Source organism: Leptinotarsa decemlineata, unplaced genomic scaffold (genome assembly GCF_025532065.1).
Source record: "Leptinotarsa decemlineata unplaced genomic scaffold, Ldec_3_MD MMD2_tig00000157_RagTag_RagTag, whole genome shotgun sequence".
Lineage (NCBI taxonomy): Eukaryota > Metazoa > Arthropoda > Insecta > Coleoptera > Chrysomelidae > Leptinotarsa > Leptinotarsa decemlineata.
In genome coordinates, this window is record NW_027412543.1 from 2,757,905 (window position 1) to 2,781,218 (window position 23,314).

The 23,314-nt window shown below is 33.8% G+C and overlaps 2 long non-coding RNA genes across 2 annotated transcripts; both read left to right on the forward strand.

Moving 5' to 3' along the window:
* The first annotated feature begins 2,064 nt into the window (after positions 1-2,064).
* Positions 2,065-4,675, forward strand: LOC141481337 (uncharacterized). Its single transcript, XR_012464906.1, has 3 exons — positions 2,065-2,187; positions 2,247-4,296; positions 4,403-4,675. It is a non-coding gene; the product is annotated as an uncharacterized lncRNA (long non-coding RNA).
* Positions 4,676-15,419: 10,744 nt separating this feature from the next.
* On the forward strand, positions 15,420-22,475 carry LOC111516346 (uncharacterized). Its single transcript, XR_012464907.1, has 3 exons — positions 15,420-16,317; positions 17,962-18,237; positions 18,323-22,475. It is a non-coding gene; the product is annotated as an uncharacterized lncRNA (long non-coding RNA).
* The last annotated feature ends 839 nt before the right edge of the window (positions 22,476-23,314 follow it).

A 23,314-nucleotide genomic window follows, 5' to 3' on the forward strand; every position in this document is an offset into this window, starting at 1 on the left:
AATGGTCGGCCCAACCGAAAATTTGCTAAACGTCATTTCACATGATAACATGTCCAAAAAACACTATATACAGTGGGAAACGTTGGTGAGCCCGAAACCGGGACGACCGACGTTTCCGAGGGCTGACCAGAGTTCACATCGTATATTCTACGGGCTGACAAATGACCGTTTACATATATATATATATATATATATATATATATATATATATATATATATATATATATATATATATATATATATATATATATATATATATATATATATATTGTATATATATATATATTTATTATGTCCTATTTATATTACAGCCCTCGATAAAGCTAATAAACATTAGCGAACGCTCGGGCAGCTAAAAAGGGTAAATATTTATTCTAATCAGACCGAATCCCCGAAAAACTACTATTCTATATATCCATACGGTCGTTACACTATCAATTATATATATATATATATATATATATATATATATATATATATATATATATATATATATATATATATATATATATACAGACAAAGATTTTATCGAGTGTGTATGATGTACAAATCAAAAATGAAACAATTAGTGGACATAACACTCCAAAAAGGGGGCAAACCGCGGACACGTGTTTCTGGCTATTGGCCTCATCAGCGCGGTGCAGCCAAGTGTAAAGGTGGGCAACACTTGTTTGCCGAAAGCAGGAAACAACACATATGCACGGAGTCAACAACAGGAGCCAACCGCACATTTGTGGTTCCAGTTAGAAGACCTAGAATTCCCAGGCTACATCTAACATGACCACGTAGAAAGCTATAGCTACCTGCGTGACATCCGGGTCCAGGATATAAATACAGACAAAGATTTTATCGAGTGTGTATGATGTACAAATCAAAAATGAAACAATTAGTGGACATAACACTCCAAAAAGGGGGCAAACCGCGGACACGTGTTTCTGGCTATTGGCCTCATCAGCGCGGTGCAGCCAAGTGTAAAGGTGGGCAACACTTGTTTGCCGAAAGCAGGAAACAACACATATGCACGGAGTAATATATATATATATATATATATATATATATATTACAATGTAGGTTTTCACGGATGGTAGAATATGATGTGTTGAACACCCGGAAGAACAACACATCATATATATATATATATATATATATATATATATATATATATATACTGATGATGGGCCAAAAGCCCGAAACACGTGTCTATGGTTTGTCACTTCCTTGAGTGCTATGTCCGAATAAAAAACTCCTTTATCTATCTATCTATATATATATATATATATATATATATATATATATATATATATATATATATATATATATATATATATATATATATATATATATATATATATGAATACGAAGGTAATCGAGTGTCTTGATATAGATAAAGGAGTTTTTTATTCGGACATAGCACTCAAGGAAGTGGCAAACCATAGACACGTGTTTCGGGCTTTTGGCCCATCATCAGTATGGTGCAGCCAAGTGTAAGGATGGGCAACACTTGATTACCAGAAGAAATAAATACAAATGCACGGAGCCATTGTAAACACAAGATCTATTTAGTGAAACCACAAATGTGCGGCTGGCTCCTGCTGGTGGCTCCGTGCATTTGTATTTATTTCTTCTGGTAACCAAGTGTTGCCCATCCTTACACTTGGCTGCACCATACTGATGATGGGCCAAAAGCCCGAAACACGTGTCTATGGTTTGCCACTTCCTTGAGTGCTATGTCCGAATAAAAAACTCCTTTATATATATAATATATATATATATATATATATATACATATATATAAAATTGAGTATAGTTATATAGTTATTGAGTATTACTCTAATAGAATATTAACGGTATTCAGGGAAAAATTAATGCCAAGGGTTATGTTATGTACAGGACAGCTGGACGTTATTGTGAGAATTATTATTTTCAGAGTTCAACCGTGAGATGACAAAAAAATAATTTGAACCTTACTGAAGTCACCTTCAGCTACGTTTATAACAGACAATATATTTTTTTGCACTGAAGTCGACTTCAGCTACGTTTATAACTGACAATATGTTTTTTTAGAAAAAAAATAAGCAAAAAGCAGGAAGTGAAGCCGCAGGTACGTAACCTCCAAAATTCCATAAGATATCTGAAGTCATATGCTGTGGGCAGACGCAATATTAAAGAAACCAAAACATATTAATAGTAAGTTGCACTTGAGGAAGATAATAAAAAAAATCGTTAATCCTTTTCTCATGTTTCAGGTACTTGCGTATATTTCAAGCGTCAGAGTCCAAGCAGTATCCCAGTAAAAAGTAAAATGTATCTTCCAGGTCTCAGAGTCCAGGTAGTATCCCAGTAAAAAAATAAAAGTGTCTTCCAAGTCAGAGTCCAGGCAGTATTCCAGTAAAAAAATAAAATGTATCTTCCAGGTCTCAGAGTCCAGGCAGAATCCCAGTAAAAGATGAAACCCTTGAGAAAAGAAAAATCTCATTTGAACTATTTTGACCTTATATTTACTTTTGTGAGATATAATAACTCTTCCCCAAAATGTGACAGAAAAAAGTATGGTTCAAGTCAATGATCTCAATTCATGAAAATGAATTATATGTTTTATCACATTTTCTGTATATCTACATGACAACGTGCAAACTGCATTTTTATTTAATTGAATTCAATAAATAGAATTTTGGAAAATCATTGATTTTTTTCAAACTTGGCAACAATGTCAGAAAACGAGTAAGAAACACCACTGGTATTTTTAATTATTTCAATAATTGTCAGCAAAAGGAAATAATGTTTTCCTACATCCATTAAAATAAATAAAAGTTTCAATGATCGATTGTAAATGTTGATTTCCATTTCAATATGCTTCATGAAAAGATTCTAGAGGCCTCAATAACTTTCGTTACGTTAACGGTGTTCGATTATCATCAGGATTCATCACGTTCAATCGAACATTACTTCAAATAAAAGGACAGTAACGTTGACAACAGCCCCTTTAGGGTAGCTGTTGTGATATGATACGAGAAAAATGAAATATAGACAATACAATGTACACAGTTGAAATTATACAAGGAGGCATACCTTCGAGCTCAGTAGGGTTTTCCACTAACACGATCAAAAAAATCTCTCCGGAGAGACGAGTCACTTCCAGGTTCCACACAAAAAAATTCTAATCTACGAATGGTCTGATCGGGTCAAGACTTCCAATGGATCCAGGAATAACAGGAATTATACAGACTATAAATTATTCTGGAATGGGAAAAAAATAAGTAGACCATTTTCTAGAGGCGTAAATGGATCAGATAGATTGACACAAAATGGCGTGTTTCTACTCACGTAAAGTTCACTAATCCTAAAAAGAGTGAAAGGGCCACAAACAACCACAAAACTATCGAATAGTCAAATATCAACGACTACCTTTTTCACTTTTAATGAACCTTTGGAAATTACTCCTCTACGAGATATTTTTTTAAAAACACCAAGTTTTCGAAAGGTTCTTGCTGAACTTACACATGAGAAATCCTGATCACGGCAGGTCGATCGCCCTACCTTGCTGCCTTGAGGAAGCCGGAAACATCGGGTGGGGAATCGTTCCTTTGAAGCCTACTTTGAAAAAGTTCAAATATTGGAACGCAGGTCTATTCGCCATGAGCAGACTCGAGTGAACCAATCAGATTTCACATTGAAAATGCTTGATTTCCGATTATTTCCAACATCAGTGAAATAAATTGAGAATCAATCATAACGGAGTACCCAAAAATTGGTAAAACAATAATTTAATACCTAGCATTACCACATACAATTGATAAATATCTCCACAAATTGGAAAATATTAGTTTCTCATTTGAAGTAAGTGGGTGGAGTTTCTCCACTGGTCACTTAGAGTTGAAGTTTAGCAGTTTACTAAAATAAATCTGCTGAATAGATGTATTATCATAGACCTAGGAAGCTGGTCAACAGATGGCCCTAATAGGGGAAAACTGGTCCAATTTATACCGTTTAACAATTACTCCACTACATTTCTAATTCTGACAAATTATTCCAATAACGTTTCGAAAATTCACTTCCTAACAAGACTTTCCGGAAAAATTCCAACAATAAATGAAACTGAGACTTCTTACGCCCTCTATCAACAACGGGATTTACCCTCTCGTGATCCGGACGTGACAACTAATTGAAGATCACGACTGAGGTCCAATCTGGAACGGAATTTCATTCACAGTCAACAGTCAACAAAGATGGAGACGAAAGTAAACAATCGAAAAAGCGATGGAATCGGACTAAAACTGGACAATCATCAGCTAACAGGTGGGTACGTATTATAATGGTCTTCAACTAGAATGGGAAAATATTTTCCTGAATATTTGTATTTCAGCTCAAACGAACCTACATTATAACTTTTCATTTTTTCCAGACGCTCCACTTTTAAAATTGAGGGAGAGCGAGCCCGAGTGATATTTTTCGGCTGATGGCTAAGCAGATTCGGAGACTAGCTGACTGAAAGACCATACCTTTATCAACAATTTTATTCATTCAACCTCAAATAACCATGCTTGTGACCTTCATCCAGTGTAGTGGAATATTGCCGTTACAGTACAATGGGTGATAACGTGCTGATAACAATTTGAATTACAGCACCTGCAATGTATATTTATTGTGAATAAAAATATTTTGATAGAGTCGATAATATTGTCCATATATTATGTGATGAATGATTCAAGTGACGATTTATCTCATTACAGCACTGTTTGGAACCTTTGGTGTAGTAATGAATATACCTGGAGTTTTTTTCGAACACTAAACCGTTATTTTAACAACTCACCACGTGTTTTGATCACCAAGTGCCAGAGGAAGATTAATCTTTCTCTTGAAGATGATCACTTGATGATAGAAACACGTGTCAAGGTGTTGAAATAACGGTTTGGTGTTCGGAAAAAAACTCCAAGTAAATTCATACAGTCTAAACTATGAAAAAATTAATGAACTTCAGATTGATCTATCGAATTTTAACAATAATAATGTTCTGTGTTTTGTAGAGTCATGGTGTACAAATGACACCGTAAATAGTTATGCGGTTGATGGTTTTGGTCTGGCTAATTTATACTGTAGATCTGAGTTCAAGAAAGGTGAAATAAGTATTCATACAAAAAGCTGTACCTCCTACAGCAAATTAAACTTAGAACAATTTTGTAACGGAAAACATATTAAAGTCTGTGGGATAAGTTACAAATTAAAAAAAAATTACAATTATAATGATTTTTTTGTAATATCGTGTTATCGCTCACCTGGTGGCAGTTCTGTTTTTGTTTGACAAAATAGTGGAAATCATGTACAACATATATGAACCAAATAGGAATATTATTATATGCGGTGATTTCAATTTGAATTATAATAGGGAAGATGCATATTTCAATATCTTTTTTGAGCTGCTTTCATATTTTTAATTCAGTTTCTGAGGTGGAATCGCCAACTGGGATCAGTACCAATACTATCTCAACTTTGGATATCTATTTGTCAACTTCAATGATAATGGAATTGTTTTTGTTCTTGACAATAATGTTCAGATCCTCGAACTATCTTTCATTAAATTGATATAACAAATGAATGTAACTTGATATCATCTGCATTTGAAAGGATTTTTTCTAAAGAAAATATAAATATTACTGGAGGTTTCTCCCAACACCAAATCGTTATTTTTACACTTCGACACGTGTTTCGATCACCAAGTGATCATCTTCAAGAGGAAGATAAAACTGTGTTTTATCTACACCAAAGTTTTCCAAACAGTATATCACAAGTAAAGAAAATATAAACAATTTAAAAACCAGTCTAAGCAATGAGAACTGGAATGAACTTTATATTTAAAGTGATCTGAATATAATTTTTGATTTATTTTACCATTTTTTTATCTATCACTTCAATTCTAGTTTTCCTCTAATGAAACATCATATTGGTAAACGTACAAAAAATGGGTTAATCAAGAAGTAAAAAACTCTAGCTCATGGCTCGAAAACATGCATTATCTGAGTTATATTAAACCCGAACAGAAATTGCTATATCTTGAAGTTGAGAAAAGATACAAAGTATTGATTGAATAAACAAAGAAAAACTATTATCAAAATAAAATGAATGATGGTGAAAATGTATGTGAAATTACTTGGAACGAGGTTTCTGAAATTACAAATGAAAATAGTTTGACAAAATTTAGAAATCAACCTTAAAAGCGATTGCGTAACGGATCCATAAGTTTTCGTCGTGGCTTGGCGAAAACGATTTTTAAAAAAGGTGGAAAAACTTAGAAATTGAAAATGACAAATTACTTTATTCAATGTTGTACGAAGGATGAGTAAAGAGTGACGAGAGGCGTCATCACAAACAGATTTAGGGCCGGTTCCATAATCGATGTCTCTTTTAAGAGCTAAAGTTGTCTTCATGCTTGAAGTCGGTTCCATAATGGATTTTCAAAGGCTCCTTTACGTGAAGGTGTCCTTTATGCTAAAGCGTCGATTTCGCGACTTTTGCTTACAAAAGGAGGCTTTTTGTCTACATAACCTCCAATAAATTTCAGTTTCTTCTGAGCATTAAAATGAATTATCGTTGATTTGAGTTGATTTCTTCAGATGAAGATGAGGATGAAAATTATGTGGATTTGAGGAAAGTGAAGGTCTACATACACTACATATAGTGAGAAAGAATTTTATGATAGGTTTCGCCTAAGAAAAAATACAGTTGTTTCATTAGAAAACGTTCTTGAAGTTCGTACCAATAGGTATGTCACCATTTACATCCATGATATATAATATATTATTCAAGGATGATTTGATATAAGATATCATCTATACCATTTTCGTATTTGAAATTTTCAGGGGAGGAGCTATTAAACCGATGCAACAGCTGCTATTAACGCTCCGAATTTTTGCAATGGGAAACTTCCTAGTAACTGCGGGAGATTTCATGGATTTCCGCATGTAGAATAGTAAAAAAGGTGCAGGTCTAAAGAAAAGGTACATAAACATGAGATCTACCAGGGAAGAGATGGAAAATAATGCTCAAGAATTTTATAAAATAGCAAGATTCCCCAAAGTTATAGGTGCCATCGATTGCACACTGGATAGAATAGATTCTGTTGGAGGTGCCGACGCTGAAATATTCAAGTCAAGGCTCTCCATAACTCCTCCATCCTTAGAGTGAATTTCCAGGGTTAATTTCGGAATTTTGGAAAGTTCCTTCGGGTTCTCCTTATTTTGGGGCATCCGGTATGGCTAGACATCTAATTGGGTAGAATCGGTAGGCTACATACAGGATGGCTATAAAAAATATAACAAATAAAATTATAGTCCAAATATCAATTGATTTATGATTGATTGGTACATCTTGAATCTTCTTTCTTGATTTCTAGTGTTTCTTGAATGTGCTTTATTTCGTCCAGGTTATTGGCTTCCAGTTCAATTTCGGTAATATTTTGAAATTGAGGATTGAAATATGAATGAATATTTTCAAAATTCAATTTCGGAAATTTGAATGGTTTAAATTCAATTGTAGGATTTTGAAAACTTCTCATGACTGTATTGTATATTTTCAATTCACATGGAAAAGTGAGTTCTAAAATAAAAGTTCCTTGGACAGGAATTTATTTTCTACTATTTTTGCAAGTTTGATTAGCGCCTTTTTGGCTTGGTGTGATAATAATCCATTTATTTTCTTCAATTTTCTGTATCTTCGTTCTATTAATCATTACAGGCATTGGATTACACATGGGGCTTCTTCTGTGATTACTTCTGGATTGTTTAATTCGCATAAGAATTCTTCATTTATGATTTCATTACAGCTTGTGTCAAAAAGTACATAGTTCTCTTCATTTAGGATAAGATATTTGGATTAAGGAAAACTTGTTTTAAAGAAATTATTCTTTGGAATTGGTAAGGAGTATAAATGATAATAAATATAATTCTCCATTTCGACTATCGGCATTTCAATAATAAATATTATTTTATTATATTTTGAATATGCGTTGATATCGATTATCTTCTCAAATAGTGAAACGTTTTCTTTTTTAGGTTCAAACGGTAATTTACTATTTAAATATTTGGGAATATTTTCGACTTCTTTTGATATCTCATTTGATTCAGCCATGAAATTATGGAAAATATGATTCAGACAAAATTGTCTGGTTTTTTGAGTTTGAAAGCCGTGGATTTTTGGAATTTCTTCCTGATGTTTTGCTGGCGCGAGTGGCTAGCTTCTTCAGAGGTTTAACCATCATGGCTTGCTGTCCGATGACTAACTTTTAGGCTTCGTAAAGCGTATTTATGCCTTGTCAGGTAATCAGTTGTATTGGTACCTGTATTTGTACCTACACTTGTACCTGTACTTGAACCTGGAACATTTTTAACAATCTTGCTGCCTGTTGTCATTCTGTTCGTTATTCTCGAATTCCTTGAAATGGGGTTCCATATTCGGGTGAGGTTCACCGCTTCTTTTTTTCTGTTGAAATTATCCATGTGTTTCTGTACGAGAGGCAATAGAGATCCACAAACACACGGAGAATTTCAACAGACAAGAAGAAGCGGTGATTCTCAACCGAATATGGAACAACATTTCAAGGAATTCGAGAATAACGAACAGAATGACAACAGGCAGCAAGATAGCTAATATTCCAGGTACAAGTACAGGCACAAGTGCAGGTACAAATACAGGTACCAATACAACTGATTACCTGACAAGGCATAAATACACTTTACGAAGCCTAAAAGTTAGTCATCGGACAGCAAGCCATCCACGGCTTTCAAATTCGAAAAACAGTGACACTGAAAATATTCAGCTCCGAAAAAGTTATAGCAATTTCTATTTTCTCTTGGATATCGCAAATTGCTTGAAATGCAATGGTTATTTGTGAAATCGTTAATTCTATTATTAAAAACTGATTTATTTCAAGATTTTTTACTTCTTGAGTTTGTATGAGTTTTTCAATGATTTCTTATCGGGAGTTCTTGATTATGCATAAGAAATTGTGCATTGTTTTTAAAATAATGAATTAATCTTTGTAAAATTGTTATTTGGTCTGGTATGAGAGTTTTCATTTTATTTTGATTTGATGAAAGTATTTCAATTACTGTGTCATATTTTTCTGCGTCATTTTGGTCTAAGTTACCAGTTATTGATTTGATAATTGATCCTAATTCATCAATAACTCCACGTTTTTGTTTTCTTCTAATTGAAGGATTATTTTGATGAATTTGCGTTATAATTTTATTTTCTAATAATTCTGTTGAATAATATGAATTGTAAAATTCTACTTGATAGTTACTTCCTTGTGTTTTGTTGTCAATTGCACTTTTCATTTGGTGTAATTTTTCTCCTAAAATATTAAATTCGTTCACTAAATCTGTAATATCGAATAATCGAATAAATGACCATTGGTCTATTCAATTCTGAGCGTTTTCTAGCTTCAGTGGTAGTAATCCGGGGTTGTCATTAAGTTCATGAAATGTTGGTGACTTCATTTCTGTGTTACTTTGGATGAAGAGTCTGAAATAAATAGTTTTTTCTAAGCTCTTTAATATGAACAATTTTCTTTCTATCTGGGTTTTGTTTACTTGTAATTTGTACTCTATTTCTATCTAATACTTTCGATATAGTATAAGGTTTTATGAATTTATATTTTCTTATATTCCTTTCTTGTGGATTTTGTTTGAATACGGTTAATACTACTTGACAATCAATATTTGTGTCGCCGTGTATATTTGTTTTTTCAATAATTTTCGTTTTCTTAGTTTCAAGTAGTTTTTAGTATTATCATAAACGTGTTCTAATTTTCTTTTATGATTTTCAGCATAGTCTGTGAAAAATGAATGTGGTGTAAATAATTCATATAGATCACGTGAATTTGTGTGTCCAAAAATTAGTTCAAAAGGTTTGAAATTCGTTGCACTATGTATGGATTCATTATATTCTATAATTGCATAGTCCATAAGGTCTTTTTCTTCGGGGTATAGTTCTTGTAGTATTCTTAAATGTTCAATTATTGTTGAGTGGAATCTTTCAGCTATTCCATTAGATTAATGGTGTTTAGGGGTGGTGAAGGGAATTTTCATTTTATGTAAATTTAATTTTTTTTTTTTAAGTTTCATTAATAAATTCCGTTCCGTTGTCTATTATTAGGTTTTCTGGTATTCCAAAAGATGAAAAATATTCAATTAGGGCGCTGCTAATGTGTATAGCGGTTTTTCCTGGTATTGTTATTGCTTGGGCAAATTTCGTAAATGCGTCTACTAAAGTTGAATACATTTGTTAATCATATTGGAAAATATCAATGTGAACAATTTGAAAAGGTTTTGAAGGTGTTTCTGTTAATATAAGTCGTACATGAGGGTTTTTTATAGCTTATTTTGCTCTTTGACATATGTCACATGCGTTTATATAGTCTGTTTATGTTTTTTTCATATTGATCCAATAATAATTCCTCTTTTAGTTTTTCTAGGGTTTCGTCTATTCCTCTATGGTTTGATTTAGGTACTATGATGGAGTTTTGTAAATAAAAGTTGATAATTTTTATCAGTTACGGTATTTACGTTTTTTGTGCATCTCATTATTTCAGGTCCTTTTTCTGAAAAGTATTCTAAATATACTTCATTAAAATTCCTATAAAGTTTTTCTGAATGAAAATATATGCAATAAGTTTTGTTCTGGATAGTATAATCTCTAAGAAATTTAAGTATAAGATTTTCGTGGTTTTTCTGTTTTCATAGTTTTCATGTTTTACTTTCGGTATTGGGTAAATATGTGGGTATACTGAAATTTGATCAGTTTTATTATTGATTATTTCATCATGGATTCTTATTCCTTCATTTGTCATTTACGTTACTATGTTGGGTATTGTCTGAATCTTCTTCAATTGGAGGTGTTTGTGGTTAAATTTGAATGTCTGATAAAATTTCTACTTTTGGATGAGTTTGTGGTTTACTATATTCTATATAGGGTGTTTTGATGAATTTCTTAATAATGACATGGTTTCTTCGACAATGTCGCCTGAGTAATTGATTATAGATTCATTTTCTACTGCGTTAATTCGAATTCGGGATAATGCGATTGTGTTTGTTTGAAGGTGATTGACAATGTTTCGTGATGAATTTCACTAGTTCGGACTTCCATTGTCTATAAAATGATTTGAAATCCCTGAAACAAGTAAAAAAGAATAATTAAAAAAGAATAGTTGAAAATAACAATTATATTAAGCAACAATAAACCTGAAATGAAATGATAGTAAAATAACCTACAAGTGAAAATATAATAATTGAATAAATAAAAATTAAAGGAATGCAAAAAAAAAGAAAATAATAAAAATAAAAAAAAAAGTGTAGAGATTCCAAGTCACGTTAGTTCACGACGTTTCGATTGTTGGTATCTACAATCGTCTTCGGGTGATGACTGGACTGATTCCTCCGAGAGATGACTATTTTATAGGTCGTTGAAATACTTTCACTTTCTCTACTTTCCATTTTCCGCTTCACTGATTCCGTGAGAGATGACCGATTTGGCGGGAGTTGGTCATTTCTCGTTTGATGATGGGTTTCCATATGTTTCGTATATCTACGCTGGCCTGGCTGAATACGTTGTTGGACAACATGTATGCGGCTTCCTTAAATTTTCTCCTGAACCAATGTTCCTCTCTGTGCAAGATCTCAGCTTGGGACCACTCGATGTTGTGTTGATGGGTCCAAACATGGTCTGCTATTCCTGATTTGCTGGTTTCTCCTCGCTGTGTGTGCTTCTTGTGCTCGGCAATGCGAATATTCAATGGCCTCTTAGTTTCACCAATATAGGATTTTCCGCACTCACAGGGTATCCGGTAAATGCAATTCTTGGAATCGCAGTCCGCGTTTGGGGGCCTGGTTTTCGTGAGGCTGCTACGGATAGTGTTACCGGATCTAAAACAGGTTCTAATGTTGTACTTGAAACCAATTCTTCTTATCCTCTCCGATAATCCTCTGATGTAGGGAAGTGAAAGCACTGGTTGTGACGGCTTCTCTTCCTTGCGAGGCTCCTGCTGTCTTTTGGCCAAAGTCTTTTCTACCATCGCTTTGGAGTATCCATTCCGCTGAAGATCACTTTTGATGATGTCTAGTTCCTTCTCGAGACCTTCCTTTGTATTACAAAGCCCAAAAGCACGGTCTAATAGAGTCTTGATGATTCCTCTTTTTGTCGATTGATGGTGGTTGGTTTCGTGGTTCAGATACTGTCCCGTATGAGTGGGTTTTCGGTATACAGATGTTTCCCACTTAGTGTCGGTCCTCTTCACCAAAACGTCTAAGAATGGCAATTCATTGTGGATTTCCTTCTCCATTGTGAAAGTGATGGAAGGTCTCACGCTGTTGATGTGTTTCAGAAAGGCGTCTAGTTCAGTATTCCCATGGTTCCATATTATGAAGGTGTCGTCAACATATCTCAACCAGACTCGAGGTTTCTTGTGGGCTTGTTCAATGGCCAGAGTTTCAAACCACTCCATATATATGTTGGCTATGACTGGTGAAAGTGGCGATCCCATTGGCAGTCCCTCATCTTGTGTAAAGAAGGACGAATTCTTTACACAAGATGAGGGACTGCCAATGGGATCGCCACTTTCACCAGTCATAGCCAACATATATATGGAGTGGTTTGAAACTCTGGCCATTGAACAAGCCCACAAGAAACCTCGAGTCTGGTTGAGATATGTTGACGACACCTTCATAATATGGAACCATGGGAATACTGAACTAGACGCCTTTCTGAAACACATCAACAGCGTGAGACCTTCCATCACTTTCACAATGGAGAAGGAAATCCACAATGAATTGCCATTCTTAGACGTTTTGGTGAAGAGGACCGACACTAAGTGGGAAACATCTGTATACCGAAAACCCACTCATACGGGACAGTATCTGAACCACGAATCCAACCACCATCAATCGACAAAAAGAGGAATCATCAAGACTCTATTAGACCGTGCTTTTGGGCTTTGTAATACAAAGGAAGGTCTCGAGAAGGAACTAGACATCATCAAAAGTGATCTTCAGCGGAATGGATACTCCAAAGCGATGGTAGAAAAGACTTTGGCCAAAAGACAGCAGGAGCCTCGCAAGGAAGAGAAGCCGTCACAACCAGTGCTTTCACTTCCCTACATCAGAGGATTATCGGAGAGGATAAGAAGAATTGGTTCCAAGTACAACATTAGAACCTGTTTTAGATCCGGTAACACTATCCGTAGCAGCCTCACGAAAACCAGGCCCCCAAACGCGGACTGCGATTCCAAGAATTGCATTTACCGGATACCCTGTGAGTGCGGAAAATCCTATATTGGTGAAACTAAGAGGCCATTGAATATTCGCATTGCCGAGCACAAGAAGCACACACAGCGAGGAGAAACCAGCAAATCAGGAATAGCAGACCATGTTTGGACCCATCAACACAACATCGAGTGGTCCCAAGCTGAGATCTTGCACAGAGAGGAACATTGGTTCAGGAGAAAATTTAAGGAAGCCGCATACATGTTGTCCAACAACGTATTCAGCCAGGCCAGCGTAGATATACGAAACATATGGAAACCCATCATCAAACGAGAAATGACCAACTCCCGCCAAATCGGTCATCTCTCACGGAATCAGTGAAGCGGAAAATGGAAAGTAGAGAAAGTGAAAGTATTTCAACGACCTATAAAATAGTCATCTCTCGGAGGAATCAGTCCAGTCATCACCCGAAGACGATTGTAGATACCAACAATCGAAACGTCGTGAACTAACGTGACTTGGAATCTCTACACTTTTTTTTTATTTTTATTATTTTCTTTTTTTTTGCATTCCTTTAATTTTTATTTATTCAATTATTATATTTTCACTTGTAGGTTATTTTACTAGCATTTCATTTCAGGTTTATTGTTGCTTAATATAATTGTTATTTTCAACTATTCTTTTTTAATTATTCTTTTTTACTTGTTTCAGGGATTTCAAATCATTTTATAGACAATGGAAGTCCGAACTAGTGAAATTCATTGCGATTGTGTTTAATTTACCTTTTTGATATATTACTTCATAATCGAATTCTTCTAGTTTCAGTCTCCAGCGTACTAATTTTGAATTGGGTTCTTTCAGTTTAAAAAGCCAAACAAGTGGGCGATGATCTGTATAGATTGTGTTTTTTTTTCAAAAAAGATAAGGTCTGAAGTATTTACAGGACCATACAATTGCTAATAATTCTCTTTCAATTGTACTATATTTTTTATGTTTCATTTAAAGTTCGTGAGGCAAAGGCTAGTGGTTTATCTGAGCCGATTGTTCCTTGAAATAAAACGGCTCCTAATGCTACGTTTGATGCATCTGTTGTTAAAATAATTTTTTTTTGAAAGTCAGGGTATTGTTATATAGGTGCATTAATTAAAATATTCTTACACATATTAAATGCTGTTATGAATTTTGTATCATGGATTACTTTTGAATCTTTTTTAAAACATGAAGTTAACGGTTTTGCTATTTTTGCAAAGTCTTCAATAAATTTTCTGTAGTATCCTACAAGTCCTAAGAAACTTTTAAATTCTCTGTGTGTTTTTGGGGTTGGACATTTTTCAATAGCTTCAATTTTATCAGGGTTTGGTTTTACCCCGTCAGGTGTTATTACGCGTCCTAAATAAGTGATTTATTTTCTTAAAAATTCTTAGTAGATAGTATACAGGACTTCTGGGACACAGCGTACTTCGGTAGTGAGTGGGAAAGAGATGTGTGCGACGTGATCGACGCATAGAAGGATGGAATGAGCATCGAGTAAAGCCATTTGATAGATAAGATAAGAACGCGGTGGAATTACAAAAATAATATATTTGTCATACAGGGTGTCTCATCGTTTAAGAAAAAAACATGTACGGGGTGTTTCAAATACGTCAGCGCGTGAAGAAATAATATAATAATAATGAACGAAAAATCGGATTAAAGAAAAAACATGGCCACAGACATTAAAGAAAATAACATGTTTGTCATACAGGGTGTCTCGTTTAAGAAAAAACATGTACAGGCTGTACGTCGACGCGAAAAATGATGGTATAATAATAATAATGAACGAAAAATCGAATTGAAGAAAAACCATGACGTCACTATGTACAGGGGGTCTCAAAATACGTCATTCAAAAAAAAAAGTTCAACGAGGCTCTATGGTTTTGACATGTGATTCTTCAATGTGTACAGGGTGTCTCATTTAGGAAAAAACATGTCAGGTGCGGAAGGGGCCTAACGTTTTAGTGTGTGATCCCAATGGGGTGAAACGTTGGAAAATGAGGCTATGGGGGTATTCAGCAATGACATTTCAAAATACGTCAGATGCGTTTTTTCGTGTTAGTTGGGAAATGGGGGACTGGGGGTAAAGAAAACGCGTGGGAGGGTAATATTATTGTTTTCGAAAGAATGTTAATGTCGTTAAAGAGTTGAAATATTTAGTGATGAAATGATATCTGAAGAATACAGACGGAAAGTTGAAGAGTTTTGTAAACGTGTTCAAGAATTGAAGAAAACCATTCAATTTTTCGAAGAAAAAAAGCTTGTTTTGAATCGGTTGGATAATTTGAATATTCAAGACAGAGTGTTCGATCGAAAAGTGCCTCAAACGAGGTATCCGCTGCGAAGAATTCAACCTCACCGCGTAGAATATGTCGCCGCCAATGCTGAGAATAAATGTTGTACTTTTGAGTGCAATAATTAATAATGTTTTGTATGTGAACGTACCAAAGGGCGTTAAATTCATGGCAATTTGTGTGAAGCCCAATAATTTCGATCATGGATGCAATAGAACACAATGGAAATTGATGAGTTCAACATTTGTCGATGACGACCAATTGGCAGTTTTTGCAAGCATAGTCCCGAAAAATACCTCCTTCAAATAGAAACTGAGGCTGATATTCCACGATCTTCGAGAAATTGATACAAAAACTGTTGAATTCATTCCAGAACACGCAAGGCTAGCCAAAAAGAAGTCACAAATGGAATTTGACCTTTACAGAATTCTCATTATAGTATCTACGATATTAGCATGTATTTTGATTAGAGTTTTCCAAGAAATAATTATGAAATTGAATGAAATGTATATAATTTGGTTCAAATAATAAATATTTGAATATTCACAAATATCGTTTCATTTCGAGTCAAGGATGAAATATAATATGCGGAGTATGAAGCGTATGTTTACAAAGGTAAGTGGGGCATCTGCTTGTTTACAACGGTTAGTGGGCCATCTGCTTGAAAGCGGTCGCTTCATCAGTTGTAACTGTGACTCTGTTCCGTTTGTTTGTGAGTGCATTATCTTCAATAAACAGATGTAAGTACGAAATTTGTCTTGAAAACAATGTATAATCATGTATTTTATTTGCGAAACTCAGTGAAATGATTTGAATTGAAGAGTCTTCAAAACTTTTGGTCAAAATTACGTGTGTGTAATCGAAAATTTTCATTTTTCATTTCAAAACCGAAAGATTTGGTTTTCCAAGCTATTTGTACGTAATTCTAATTATTTCAGAAAGTCTTCAAAACTTTCGGTTAAAATTGCGTGTGTTTTTGCAAACGAAAAACAAATTCTCAATTCGAAATATGCCGTTTTCCGTAAAATGTTTTGAAAATTTTTGCTCAAAATTCTGTGTGTGTGTGTGTGTGTAATCAAAAAATTCCATTTTTCATTGCAAAACCAAAATATTTCATTTTCCGTGAAATATCTTTAAAATTTTTGTTCAAAATTGTGTGTACTACAGTGTTGGTGTAATCGAAAAATTCCATTTTTCATTGCAACACCAAAATATTTCATTTTCCGTAAAATATCTTTAAAATTTTTGTTCAAAATTGTGTGTACTACAGTGTTGGTGTAATCGAAAAATTTCATTTTTTTTCAATTCTAAATGCGAAATATCTCGTTTTTCGTAAAAAGCTATCAACATTTTTGTTCGAAATTGTGTACTATACAGTGTTGATTCAATCGAAAAATTTCATTTTTCATTACAGAACCGAAATATTTTGTTTTCCAAGGTGTTTGTACGTACTTGTGATTATTTCAAAAAGTATTGAAAACTTTGGGTGAAAATTGTGTATGATTTTGCAAAACGAAAACTTTCATATTTTCTCAATTCGAAATATGCCGTTTTCCGTAAAATGTTTTGAAAATTTTTGCTCAAAATTGTGTGTATAATCAAAAAATTCCATTTTCCATTGCAAAACCCCAAAATATTTCGTTTTCCATATGTATAAGTAAACATGGATACTTTGTTGCACTTAATTAGGATATTTTCGTTGCATTTTGTTGAAATATTTGCTATTTTACTGATAGAAAACCAGATTAGCTGACCTTAAGGTCACATGTATAATTAAACATGAATACTTTGTTGCATTTCGTTGGAATATTTGGTGTTTCACTGATAATAAACCAGATTAGCTGACCTTAAGTGTCATATGTATGATCGAACATGAATATTGTGAAAAAGGAAATACGTAATTTATTAACGTTTATTAATTAGTAAGTATTCACAATGTATTTCAAAACGGAAAGATTTCGTTTTCCAAGGTGTTTTTACTTGTGATTATTTCAAAAATTATTCAAAAATTTTGTTTTCAGATTGTGTGTTTTGAAATTTGAAATACAAAATACCTCGTTTTCCGAAAAATGTTTTAAAATTTTCACTCAAAATTGCATGTGTTTGTGAAAATAAAAAAATAAATTCATTTTCTTTCAATTGTAAAAATAGAAAATATCTCGTTTTCCGTAAAAAGCTTTCAAAATTTTTGCTCAAAATTGCGTGTATCTGTGTGTAAACAGAACATTTCGTTTTTCATTTCAAAACCGAAATATTTCTTTTTCCGTAAAAAAGTTTTTAAAATTTTTGCTCAAAATTCTGTGCGTGTAATCAAAAAATTTCAATTTGTTCAATTTTTTGTTGTAGATGGATCTAAGCAAAATTAATGGATTTTTTTTTTGTAGACACAGAGAATAAGAAACCTGTGGAGAAATTACAAAATCTTCCGCTAGGAGAGCCGCAGAAAATTTTCTCAGCCCGAATCGTGCAGACGAAATTTGGAAGGACAGCACTGCTCGAGTTGGAGAAACATATAACGTTTCTACCGCAGAGAGTTACAAAGACCTACGAGGGATTCATAAATCATTTCGAACAAGAAAAGTACACCATCGTGTTCAGAGGGCTGATCAATACGGGGAAAGCCAATCCTGCAACATCTTTCGAAATTGTAGAAAATTGAGGTTAGTTTTGTTGTTTTTTATTTGTTTTTCTTTGAAAGTGGTAAGATGTGTGATTTGAAATTAATTTTTCTTCTTCGTTTTCCAGATAGTTATATACCCTCCGCCCCCCTCAGTACAACAGAAACATTTTTCGTCAAGCTCTCCTTTGAGAATCATCTCCGTTCATCGCTTCACCACATTTGACCACGGTTCAAGTTTCCTACAGTCCTTCTACAGAGTAGTACTTCAAGCTTCCTTCTGCAGCGTTCAGCAAGCATTCATTTGTGTATTTGTCGCAGGAAAACATTTTTTTTCTTTGTAAGTTGAAAATGGTGTTTTCAAAAACTTTATCGCAAATTGATAAATTGCTTGAAGCAATTAAACAAAATTATTCAAGTTCCCTTGCACGAACGTCGTTGAATTTGATTGGTAGGCATATTAGAAAATGTGAGTTGGCAATGAAAAAAATTAAATTTTCAGTAGGAGAAAAAAAGAAAATTATTAGTAAAATTGGGGAATTGAAACGCATTAGATGTATAATAAATGTTATGAAAAACGAAAAGTATATCCGATCAGGTTTGAAACGAAGCAGTAGAGTTAAATGGGAAAATGTAAATGCAATTTTCCGAGGTAGAGTGAGGACAGGTGTAATAATAAATTTAGCGCACAAAGAAGTGCGAAAATTTTTGAGTGACGCATATTTCCTTTTCAAATGTAGAATTTCCAAAATTTTGAAGGAGATGCAATGCCTCAAAGTGAACATGACATTCTTGGGGGATTTCATCAAAACATCGTATCACGGGGAAATTATCGATAGAAAATATTTCAATACTCGTAATGAAATCATTGATTTGGGGACGGATTTGTCTGCTTGGTACAACGAACATGTTGTGGATGTTATTTTGAATAAACTCGACGAATTTCAGGAAAGAGACTCTGGTTGGGCATTGAGTAAAATTCTTTTGCTTGAGGTAGCAATCAATAAATATGAAATGGGCAACGGCACATCATTCATACGATTGCCCAAAGAAATTGCAAACAAGCATGCATGTGTGAATCTTGATAATCAAGATGATGCGTATTTTTTCAAAGCAATCGTAAGTGGTTTGTATCCTCCCAAAGGAAATATTTCACGTGCATCTTCATATTCAAATTATGATTCAGTTTTAAATATGAAGGGTTTGCTGCATCACAAAATTTGAAAAACAAAACGATATTTCTGTGAATGTATATAGTTTAGAAATGAATGTTGTCAAAGAAAAGACATTTTATGAAGTAGTACCTGCACGATTAACTAAAAATAAATTGAATAAACATGTAAATTTACTATTAATTCAAAATGTATATTTTCCTAAATTTAATGAGTATGACGCTTTACCTCAAGATACAGATGACTGTGAAATCAAATACCACTATTGCTATATTAAAAATATGTCTAGATTATTTTCAAAACAAATGAGTAAATATAAAGTACGAAATTTTTTTTGTGACCGATGTATCAATTATTTTTCAAGTCAGCAGAAATTGGATGAACATATTGTTTTGTGTGAAAATGTAAACGAGTGTAAAATTTTATTTCCAAAATTTGATCATGTGGAATTCCGAAATTATGTATATAAAAAAAATGTCCTTGATTTTGAATCAGTCCTCGAAAATTGCGAGGAAAAGATTTCGGACAAATGTAGAAAATTTCAAAAACATAAAGCGTTCAGTGTAGGCTACTACTTGAAATGTTCTTATGATGACAATTTGTCCAAATTTAATAGCCATTGAGGTGACGATTGCATACAATGGTTTACCGATGAAATGGCTAGCATTGCAAAATTCGTTGAGTCAAAAATTAGGAATATTGAACCGATGATATGCCCTCCTAATATTGTCACTGCCAAGGAATGTCATATATGTGAGAAACCTTTTGCCGAAAAAGACATCATTGTCAGAGATCACTGTCACTTTTCAGGTCTGTTTAGGGGATTTAGTCATCAAGCTTGCAATTTATCGTTCAAGAAGCTCTTTATCGTACCCATTACATTCCACAATTTGAGTGGATATGATAGTCATTTCATTATAAGAGATGTAGCAAAAAAAGGAAGTGTGAGCATATTTCCCATCAACAAAGAAAAATATATTTCTTTCACCCAATACAATAATGAAACTAACATTAAATTCAGATTTATAGATTCTTATCGTTTTATGGGAGCCAGTCTCGATGAATTAGTTTCCATACTGGATGTTGAGAATTTGAAAATATTGAAGAAGGAATTTGCAGAATTGGACGATGAGAAGTTTGAGCTTCTCACTAAGAAGGGCGTATTCCCATACGATTATGTGGACGGTGTGGAAAAACTTCTCGACACTGAGTTACTATCGAAAAAACATTTTTATAATAAATTAAACGATTGTGACATTGATGATGCAAAGTATGCTCATGCTCAACGCGTTTGGCATCTATTCGATATCAAAACTTTGGGGGAATACAGCGATTTATAAATGCGAACTGATATATTGCTGTTGGCAGACGTTTTTGAAAACTTTCGCGAAATTGACTTAAAAATATATGGTCTGGACCCTGCATGGTATTATACTATGCCAGGGTACATGTGGGATTGTATGTTGAAATATACAGGTTGTAAATTGCAAATTTTAAAAGATGTCGATATGGTTATGTTTGTGGAAAAGGGTATAAGGGGTGGAATTTCGGTTTGCTGTAATAGATATTCGGAAGCCAATAACAAGTATATGCCAACATATGATCCAACGAAACCATCCAAATACATAATGTATTTCGATGTAAATAACTTGTATGGGTGGGCAATGTCACAATTTTTGCCATATGGAGGCTTCGAATGGGTCGATACGAATATTGATGTATCTCAAATTCCCGATGACAATCCAGAAGGATATATTTTACAAGTCGATTTGGAGTACCCTGAGGGACTTCACGATTCACACAAAGATTTTCCATTTTGCCCGAGCACCGCACTTCACCAAATTCCAAATTGATAAAATTGATGCCAACTCTGTATAATGAAACAGAGTATACGTTACACTATAGAAATTTGAAACAGGCCCTCGAGCATGGATTGAAGTTAACTAAAATTCATAAAGTTTTGAAATTTAAACAATCTGCATGGCTGCGTCCCTATATTGAGTTGAATACTCGATTGAGGACTGCAGCCAATACGTCTTTCGAAAAAAATCAATTCAAATTAGCTAACAACGCGATCTTTGGGAAAACGATGGAAAACATTCGGTTGCACCGAATAGTGAAATTAGTGTCCTCTTACGAGGGCAGATTTGGCGCCAAAAATCTCATTTCCAGCCCTCGATTTCATAATCGTACAATTTTCGATTCAAACTCGATGGCTATCGAATTGAAAAAGGCCGAACTTATATTTAATAAACCGATGTATGTGGGCATGGCAATTTTGGATTTGTCAAAAACATGTATGTTTCAATTTCATTACGAATTCATGTTACCTATTATGAGCATGGAAAAATGCAAGTTACTGTATACAGATACAGAGAGTTTCATTTATGAGCTATCGTGTGACGATGGGTATAAAGATATTATCAAAAAACACATTTCAAAATTTGACACTTCTGATTATTCGAGAGATAACGAGTACAACATCCCCCTTGCAAATAAAAAAGTACCCGGACTCATGAAAGATGAAGCAAACGGCAAAATCATCTCGCATTTCGCAGGACTGCGTTCAAAAATGTACACCTACAAAGTGCAGGATGGTAAAGTTGTTAAAAAGGCAAAGGGAGTGAAATATGGCGTTGTTAAAAATAAATTGAGCTTTGAAGATTACGTAGATTGCTTGAAGAATTTCAAGCAGAAGAATATCACACAATGCACAATAAGATCATTTGCTCATAACGTTTTCAGCATAGAGCAGACAAAAATAGCCCTTAGTCCGTATGACGACAAACGTCATCTAATCCCCAAATCATTCGATACATTACCTTGGGGGCATTATAGTTTGAAATAAGTTTTTTACTTGCAGATCACAAACATCTTGCGCACGTCAACATGAATTTGGAACAACTCTGCATTTTCACCATTACCTCTACAATTGACAGAAAAGTCATTCAAAATTATGTCAAATATTAGGAGAAAATTTCTCAAGCTTTATCAATATGCGATAATCTACAATCAGAAAACACCATTTTTTACTGTATTTCAACAATCCATTATATGTAGTTTTTCATTGAATCATTTTTATAATTCAAATATACAGGGTGTCCCTGGACTTCCTCTTTTCCTCTCGGGAATGTATAGATGGGGTCAAAATATCACCAGTACTTCATATAACTTTTTTTCCTAAAAGTCTTCGTAACCAAGTTACGGGCCCTTGAAGTTACAAAATGAAAAATGTTTTTCTTTGATAACTTTTTAAGTGAATATTCAAAATCATCCAAATTTTGGTAATTGACTAAACAAATGAATTCCGTCGATGAGCTTCAATGCAGGAGTCAGTTGTTTTGCTACAAAGTCAGGAACGGACTACCCCCGATGGTCCACACCCCAAAACTTTGAAATGACAGATATTTTTCAACATTTTTCAACAAAATAAGGTTACTTGGACAATTTTATGAATGAAAGTACTCGTGTGGAAAGTCGATCGGAGCAACGAGTCTTGATAAAAATGTAGTTCTACTCGACGACATCAAACCTGCTCGTCCACCATTATTTGAAATGAATAATTATCAAAGCAGAAATAATAATGATAACGTTAATTCAACAACATTTATAACAGGAATAATACAAAATATGCTAAAATGAAGTCATAAACAAAAAGTACAGTACCTATATAGAAGTTTAAGTCACAATTGTGATAGCAGATATTTTTTCAGAAGAAATATCAAGTTCTGTAGATTCGTGGTGTTTTTAAACTAACAAGCTAGTCTACTATGAAATATCGAATTCATTCCATATTTTGTATGTACATAATACGTGTGGAATAATCACGTTTCGTGTTGATCAGTTATCTGAATCTCATGAAACTCAACATTCGAATGTTTCAAATTCTTCTTCACAGCTAAACTGTTGAGGAGTTTCACTGATAATTATGATTTTATGGGAGAAATT